The sequence below is a fragment of the Cygnus olor genome, chromosome 3, assembly GCF_009769625.2.
Source record: "Cygnus olor isolate bCygOlo1 chromosome 3, bCygOlo1.pri.v2, whole genome shotgun sequence".
Taxonomy (NCBI): domain Eukaryota; kingdom Metazoa; phylum Chordata; class Aves; order Anseriformes; family Anatidae; genus Cygnus; species Cygnus olor.
In genome coordinates this window covers 110,684,152-110,693,039 of record NC_049171.1, presented here as the reverse complement: position 1 = coordinate 110,693,039, position 8,888 = coordinate 110,684,152, and the positions used below count along the sequence as shown (strand labels likewise).

The following is an 8,888-nucleotide window of genomic DNA, read 5'->3' as shown; positions in this document are numbered from 1 at the left end:
CGGGGAAAACCCCAGAACCCCATTAAGTGGTTCAGCCAGCCACAGACATGGGAAGTCTTCCAAAGGAGAGACAGAAATAGCTGTAGGATGAAGCAAAGGGATGTTTTCTGCTCAGAGGAGAATCTTTTTGCTGTGCCATTTGCCGCAGGGCTGAGACACAGTTGTGCTTCCACGCATGGCCAAAAGCACCACAGGCCTGAGAGCAAAGTCCTGGGGGTGAGCAAAGTCCTCACACTTACTCCTGTCTTTGCGGAGAGCTCTGCAGGGCTGTGACGTGCTGGGGAGGTAGCAAGAAATGTCACTTAGATTCAATTTAAAAGCTCCAGCACACATCACAGATGCAATGCTGCTTTTGTGCTTCCCTAGACTTGGAACAAATGGACTCCTTCCAGCATCAGGTAGAGAAGACTGGAGAGAGAACAGCCCATCCGATGCCAGGAGATTCCGTTCTGCAGTTCCCTGGGGTAAAATCCTGGCTCCACTTAAGTCAGTGGCAAAAAAAACTTACACTTAAGTGGAGCCAGAATTTGTCTCCTGGGATTTGCAGGATTTAGCTGGCAATATCTCAAGGTCTGGCACCCAAAATACCCCCATCCCTGGTGACTCCCTGAGGCAAATTTTCTGCAGTCTTCTCCTTCCCCCACTCCCCCAAGGAAGACACTGTACAATGACAGCTTTAGCTCGTAAGAAGGGATTTATTATCCTACGCAGTGCACCAGCTCCCCAAATTTGCCTTTAAAGAGCTGTGTTTGAAATAGGAGCCACGCTCTGCTCCTGCACAGTCACAAGTGGGTGAGTGAGGAGCGAGAGCATCCTGCTGGCAGCTGAGGACACACTGTTTCCCCCTTTTCCTGGGGGAAAGGACACACGGGTTAACCCCAGCCAGCTGAAAGCCACGGGCAGCAGTGTGCCAGGGGTTAGCGGGAGTGGAATGGGCCTTGTGTGCCCCCACTTCAGCCACCAGCCCAGCTGAGAAGACATTTCATGTGGAAGCTGTTCCTTGGGATATCTCTAGTGACAGGTAAAGATGTGCCTCCAGCAGACTGCTCGTCCCATCCTGAGAAAAGTGCCACAACAGAAGGCCCCCAGCATCGCTGGTTCCAACCTCAGCTTGTAACCTTTTTTCCTGTGACCAATGGCCAGGTCGTTTCGTTCACTTGGATCTTCACAAACTAGCTTGGAAAAGAAAAAGAAAAAAAAAAAAAAGTGTCTAGAAGGAGCAAGCAGATTTGACTTTAAAACTAACAAATTGGCAGGGACATTCCCTCAGCCACGTTTCACTCATTTTTGACAGCTTACTGGGTTTCAAGCTGGCAGTGATTCTTTCCGATATTAGCTTGGAATTACAAAGATTAAAAGGCTGAAAGAGTGCCTATGTAATAACATACAAGAGAAAAAGGTCCTGTAACAAAGAGGCGTCCCTGGAAGGACTGTGTTTTCAAACCCGCTCACATACATAACATTTTAAGAGCTGTCACCATCAGAGCTCGTTTTATGGCCAGTTCCTGAAGGAAGTGGTTGTAAAGATGTGGCATGAAGAGCAGAAAATCCAGGTGCTGAGCAGAGAGCTTTTGAACTTACAGCAAATGCGTGATACTTTTTTCTAACCAGAACAACTGCTGTTTGTGACCATCTGAACTTTGAGCTACAAGAAAATGTCTTTGGGGTTCGTCAGGCTGATATCCTGTCTCTAACCACAGCCTGTACCAGATACTTCAAAGGCAGAGAATACAAGAAACTCTGTATTGAAATCATCTGCTAGCAGAGGAAATTTCTTCCCAACATCAGACAGTTTGTCATTGATTTATCCCCTCAAACAGGAAAGTTTATAAAAAAAAAACTCAACTGAATGGAAGAGTGATGTGAGTTTATTCATCAAGCCTAAAAAATTTTTATTTGAAATGTATTTGATTTTTCTGAAATACTGTAACAGCCCTTCTACTGTTTTCTCTGGGGATTGCTGTAGTGCTGAATTGACAGTTTAAGTTTTGTTGGTTTTTTTTTTTTCCCAGCTTGTTTTTTATACAGATAGCCTGGCAAATGTGATGATGCTCAGGAGCTGTGGCCCTGTAGCAGCCATTTTGCGAATGCTGGTGTCTCCTCCTCCAAAACCTCCTCTTGGCAGGGGTTTTTAATCCCCCCTTACGAATCGTTGAACCTCGTTTTTCTTACTGCTGAGCTGGCATTGTGTTCTTACTGTTGGACAGGTTCTCTGAAGCCTCCTGTGTGTCAAAAGACACAGAACAGATTGAGGATGTGTCGTGGGTAGTGAAAAGAAAGCAAATTTATTGTTGTCTTTATTTGTCAGACTGCTGACACTGCACGGGATGTCTAATATTTGTTTTCTGGGACTGGGTAATTCCAAATCGTAGCTGTGAATATAATCTAGGATAAACTGGGTGTCTAAGCTGAAGGTGTAAAGTCCGTATTTAGGTTCCTAAGGTAAAGTGACTTTGTTCGGAGAGGTGCTGAATGTCTTCCCTTCTTCCTGAAGCACATAACATTTCCTAGATGGTTGGGTGTAAAATATCGGCTCCCCTGTGGTCAATGGCAAATTTTCCACTGGCTTCAGTAAATATTTAACCAGCTCCGAAATACCGAGTTAGACTAATTATTGGCAGCTGCTTTTGTGAGAGCCTGCCTAATACCTAGAGCAATACCAACAGACCTCTTTGTGTTTATCTGAGTTTTGTGCAAAGCTTTGTGCATCTTCCCATCTCCTGTGAAGAAATACAGAAAAATTCTGCAGCCTGAGTTGCCACCAGAGTCTATTTCAGAGTTACCTTTTTAGTCTCAGTCACAAGGAACACAAGTGAGAGACCTGCTGTTGGTAAAACAAGGCCTGGCCAGGCACACACCTCAGCCAAATCGTAGAAACTTAGTGGATTTGATGCAGAAACTCCTCAGCTGAAGTTCAGATCCCAGTTTGAGACTTTCAATTTGTTTAGCTGGCTCTAGCAGGAGCTGTGGGTGAGCAGCGTCTCTGGAAGCAGGCAGTGGATAGCTGAAACCAGTAGGTATGGGGTTTTTACGACATGGGTCCTTAGGCTCTGCGCCTCATTGAATTTAATCACAGCTTGGAGTAAAAAGATGCACACAAACTCAACGTCGGCTTGGTTTCTAAAGGATTTGTGTTTGCACGATTAATCTTCTGCTCGTCGTACCCCTGTAATGGTTCTTGAACCTCACGGCCAGTGAAAACCAAACTGAAGTCCTGGAGAAATTAATTTCCTTTGGGCTTCATAAAAAATGGGCAGCTGGGTAAAACAGAGAGCTGTTAGCACTCTTGCTGAGGCAAAGCAAAGCGTGAGCTCATCCCCGATTAGACACCAGGAAACCAGTGTGGGAAAAGATTTGTCATGAATGCCCTACCTGTGGGTAAGCTCTCAGCTGGCAGTCATGCTTTAGCGGGCACTGAAAATCCACTCCACGAGAGCAGCTTCAGATTTACACCACACATCTCCCTCAAACAGCCAGCCATGCTCAGACACATCCTTTGGAAACCAAGCTTTGGTGTTTTCATCACTCGTGGAATACTTGTTTTAACATATACCAGCGATATCTAGGAGGGAAGTGACATGTTTTCCCAATCAGGGCAAAGAAATGTGTCAAGTAATGCCCCGAGTTGTTTTTTTTTTATATTTTCAGTCTGGCTCTAGCTGCTAAAGGGTCTGCTTCACAATTTGTTAATTCAGCTGAGAGTGTTGGCTGCATCTCCGCAGTGCTGTAGGTGGATGATTTGCTTCTTTCTTGTTGCCAGCTTGAAGTCTGCTTCCACCTTTTTTCTTTCTCCCCTCGCGCTCTTGTGCATCAATACAACTATCTTCCCATCGCTGAAATTAAATTATCGTAGTCAGTGATTACAAGAGATTTCCTTAGGCTTCTGCTTGCATGATGAGAGAGATTCCTGAGCTCCAAAAAGGCTTAAAACCTCCGAGTCTTGCTAATAATAACAACCCAAAGGGAATAGCCCCACTGACTATGTAGGCCAGACTTAATAAATTACCGCACGCAGATAACGACATAGCTCATGGAGCCTCCTAAATCTGATCACATGCGAAGATAGCCACTGGCTACAGCAGGGCTGGTTGGCTTCGCAATTAAAGAGCGCAGAGCTGCCAATGTTTAGACACTCTGGCATCTCCAGAAAGCCACGCCGAGACAGACAGCACAAGCTATTTCTGAAGAAACGCGCATCTTTCCCTGCTGGTACCGAACCCCAAACCCCATTTTGGGGGGCACTGCTGCCAGGAGGATATATCTGAGATGCGGGGCTCTGCGGCTGAAGGCTGCGGGCTGGTTTCTGTTCCAGCTGCTTGGCCAAAGGCAACGGGGCTGCTCCTGCGTCCGCCTTTCAGAAGGGAGCTTATGGAAAGGTTTCTCACCGGGGAGGTTTCGGCGGCGTGCCCCTCCGTAGCGTTCGAGCTCGTGTGAGCTGGAGTTCGCACAGCAGCTCTTAAAAAAAGGTGGGCCTCCGAATGTCAGAGGGAGCCCCCTTTCATGTCGGAGATGAAAGCCACGTTGTCCTGGCTGAATTCCAGCATCTGTCCCTGTGTGTTCAAGCGGATGATGGAGGTTTCCTGGCCACGGCTCCTGAACCGGGTGCCCCTTTACAGCCGATGAAGCCGCGTCGATTTGCCTGGATTTCGCTGCGGGCTCGAGGTGGACAAAAGGGGTTACAGTAAGCTGTTCACGGGTGGCTGCCCGAGTGCCTGCGTGAGCCCACGGCTCACCCAGCTGGACAAGGAGGGCACGAGAGGGGCACCCTTCCTTTTTTGCCCCTTTTGTCTAATCTGGTTTGATTGTAAGCTCTTGCAGGCAGAGATTGTTACCACATGGTTGCACATTGTCTACAGGGATGGGGACCCGGGTCCCAGCGGTAAATAACAGCCTTCAACAGTTACTTTCACGTTCATAAAATACGGCTGGCAGAGTGATCTGAGTCATCTATCAAACAACCCGCAGCTCCACCCGCGTGCAGCTCCTCCATATGAATCCTGAGGCTAATTAAAAGAATCTAAAGAGCGGTGGGCTCAGGGTGACTCGGGCTGAGGGCTGAAGATTGATGCATCCTCACGAGCTCTCCGCGCTCCTTCTCCGGGCTGGGTTTTTGCACAGGTCCTGGCCGGTCCCCGAAAGAGCAGCTTCCTAGCTGCTCTGTGCAGGCCGTGCCAAACTGCAGGTTTAAATATTCATTGCATTCTTCACATGCCAAATCATCTAAGTTGGAAAGCAGGAGCCTAAGATTTTGCAAAGCGGCTTTTGCACATAAAGGCCATTAAAAATTCATCAGGACAGGGAAAAAACAACAACGCTGCCAGTAGTAGGGAACTTTATGTTGACTTGGCTAATGCTGTGTGGGGCTAAGTTGGAGCTAACCCGCATTAATCCACTTAAATGGAAGGGTGAGCCTGATCCAGTAAAAGCAATAAATCCTCTTTAGAGCTGACCAGACTATAGGAGAACAGGGCTGAATGGCAAAGAGTTGGCAGGAGGTAACAGGATGGAGCCTGAATTTCCAATGTGCCAGGTAATTTAACTCACGGCATCCATTGTGCCCCATCTCCCAGGACCAGATCTCAGTGCTTTTAACCCCCGAGGTGTGTTGACAGACCACGGGGTGGGCAAGCTCCGGGCTGAAACAGAGCAGGAAAGCTTCGAGCAGCTCTCCAACATGGCAGGGAGCAGGTAGCAGAGTTTCCCCTGGCAGCTCAAGTGAGATGCAGGGAGGAGCGACGGACAGACAGACACTGCCTGGGGCTGGGGGGCTCTGCCTTGCCTTGGAGGCAGCCTGCAGCCATCAGAGAAAGGCCAAGCGCTGCCTTGCTATGGGTAAGGGTCCATCTAACTGGGTTTGCTGTTTAACTCCACATCTTAATTACATCTCAGGCTGGACTGGCCGGGGAGTAGGTGGACCTGCACGCCAGGGAAGTGGCTGCCACTGTCGGAGAGCAATTTTCTCAAGGCTGACCCAAGGCACGGAACTGAATCCAGGCTGGGTGAATATCTCTGTTTCCTTATTCCTCTGAGAATCCGGGCCTGAATTTAAAAGGCTGTTTAACACTTTGAAGCCACCCACAGTTCTGTCTTTGCCTCCCACACAAACTCCAAGGAACTGACTCATTCCCACCGTATTTTCAGCTGCGCGTAGATCCTGCTCTCAGCCAAGGAAGATCCTCGTTCAGCCGAACGAATCGAGTGCACATTGTGACTTTAGTTAGCTGGTCTTGAAAGGGTTTCTCCACGCCGACTAACAGTCGACAGTATCTGAAGACATCTGGCCTGCCTTTTAAAGGAGAGTAGGAACCATAATCTTTAGTTAGCTGCGTAATTTATGCCTTGTCTGCTGCTCTCTACTCATGATGCTTCCTTATGTTGACTGTTAAATAGCTGTCTATGAAAAAAGAGATGCTGTTATCCGCTGTTAAATGGAAAGAGGTCTGCTCCATGAGCATGCACCCTCCTTTCTCCCCTTCTCCATGGCAAACATACTGCCTCTCTCCCTGCGGGGACTCTGCTTCGGGCTCTGCAGTACTTTCAGCAGTGCGAGCGATACGTACAGCGCTCCGTGGCTCCCAACGCAGAAAAATCAACAAGCCTTTCTGCAAGGGGAGACACGGGGCTGTCCCCCTGTCCCCTGCCAGGCTGGTGAGCTGAAACGCTCTTTCCAATTGGGACTGAAGTCCTGACATCCCTGCGGTTCTAGCTCGCTAATTCTTCCACCGCTGAGGAAAACAGCTCACTTCTTGCTGACATCACGCTGTCCTCCCGCTACGCCTTATCCACTGCGAGGCTTTAAAGCTTCATGCTATGCCTGAACAATTACACCCACGTTTTGGCTGTGAAACAGAGACAAACGGAGGCAGTTAGAAGTAGGATATGGGAGGCCTGCCTTCCATTTCCCTGTTCTCCACGCTAGGCTCATTACTGCCGTCTTTCCCCCTGCCTGGTAGGAAATCTCCAGCAAATACCTGGTGGGGTCACCACCCTGTGCTTTTTCCCTGGAAAACCTCTGGGCTGTTTGGACTGTGGACCACTTCTGCATGCTGTGGCACCACAGCACGGTCTTCACAGATTAATCTTTGCAGATTTTTGAGCATAATCCTGTTCACTACTCTGTTACAGACATGGGGGGAAACCCCCCTCCAGTACAGGGAGATGCCAACAAACTCCAAGAAGGAGCAGGGAGATGTCAAAAGCCATGCTCCATTTTCATCTGGTTGCATTTGGCTTCCTTCATGCTGAGTGTTTGCCCCCCTTTGCAAAAATCTGGGGCAAAAGCCTGGCTCCTGCCTGCGCTATTAGCTAGCCGAGACAGGAATTTACCTCTGTCACCACCTGGGAATTGAATAATGCAAGACCCCGCTCCTCCATCCCACTGGCACCGGGCTGACTTCCATCAGCTTCTGAGGAGCTTTTCAGAGTGCAGAGTCCTGACCTGCTCGCAGTGGCCAGTATTAGCTGAGACACGAATAAGCAATAAAGGAGATAAAGGAGAGGCTGGGCTGAAAGCAACAGCTGTTTCCTATGGACTCCTGGATAAATTCAGGCTCCCCTGGCTGAGGGGCTGGGCTTTTGTCCTCGTGCAAAGGAATGAAGTGCACTGAGAATTTCATGCTGGTGTCGCAGGGAGTTATTTGTTTATCATTAAACAGGAAGGGGCAGCTCCAAAAGTTTTAAGAAGAAAAAAGTGTTTTAAAAAGCATTCATTTCAGGTAGTCCCAAAGCTTCCAGCTCTGTTATCTTGCTTCAGCTGTGACTCCAGGAGCAGAATTACGCCGCAGACTTGCATGTGTCAGTGATATATGGCAAAGAGCAAAGTCCCTGGCCCAAGATAGCCTTTTGCTGACTACAGATGTGCTCTACCATGGAGCACTTTGGAAGCCCGCTGCGACGTTACATAAACCATTCAGCGTCTTTAACACTGATTTTAATAGAAGTTCCCTCCTCTGTGTAACTAAGCAAAAGGTTTGGCTTGAGCCTGGGAGACAAACTGTTGCTATAATGAATGTCTAAAGCCAGGCTTGAGGGAATGACTCTGTCAGCAAAGCACGAGCCTCTGCTCTGCTCTACCCCCAGGAGTGCACGGCAAGTCTCAGAGCTTCGGTCATTTCCATCAGTGGAGCAGGGAGGAGAGCCTGGCCGGGAGAGATGGATTTTCCTGGTACTTCTCTTGTGCAAGCTCACTCCGTTTGTGTGGAAATCAAGTGTTTTTCTTTTGCAGGGAGATAGAGCCTTCGGTTATCTCAACGGTACTGTAAGAGGAAATTCTAACATCATGATCTGGGAAACAGATAAATGCAATCTGTCTTAATGCAGCAATGTCCTTTTCAGTTACTACTACCAAGTTACTATATCTGAAAATCCTTTGCAAACTCCATTCACTCAGGTAATCTCTTAATTTGCTGAGAGAGAGGTATGGTGTTGTGTTGTTTTTTTTTTTTCTTTTTTTTTTTTTTCAGGGGGTGGATTGCTTTGTGTTATGCTCGACAAATCCTCCTCAAGCTGATGTAACAAGGCCCCAGACTGTCTGCACGGCCTGGCCACTTTTGTTTACACGTGTGAAACCTGCAACAAATTTGGATTCCAGATTAGCCCATCCCTCTCCTCCCCCTCTGCCTCCCAGCTGCAGAAGGGCGGCTGCAAACTGCAGCCGTGTGCTCCTGGCAGCGCTGGCATCGTCACTGCAGGGACCTTCTCCTTAAAAAAATGTCTGGAGTTTTTGTAGGGAGCCAAGTTTTTTGGTGGAGCAGGAGGTGAAATCTGGGCCTGGTGGGCAGCGTGTAGAAATATGAACCTGCTAAGTTTCTAATGCTGTTTTAGAATAAGGTTTTTTTTTGTTATTGTTGTTGTTTTGTTCTGGTTTTGTTTATTTTTATAAGTTTAAT

The 8,888-nt window shown here is 48.0% G+C and overlaps 1 long non-coding RNA gene across 1 annotated transcript; it reads right to left on the bottom strand.

The window, feature by feature from the left end:
- Positions 1-679: 679 nt before the first annotated feature.
- Positions 680-6,186, bottom strand: LOC121068141. The gene is made up of 2 exons (XR_005818653.1): positions 6,131-6,186; positions 680-1,172 (listed from the first exon to the last, which is right to left on the bottom strand). It is a non-coding gene; the product is annotated as an uncharacterized LOC121068141 (long non-coding RNA).
- Positions 6,187-8,888: the final 2,702 nt, after the last annotated feature.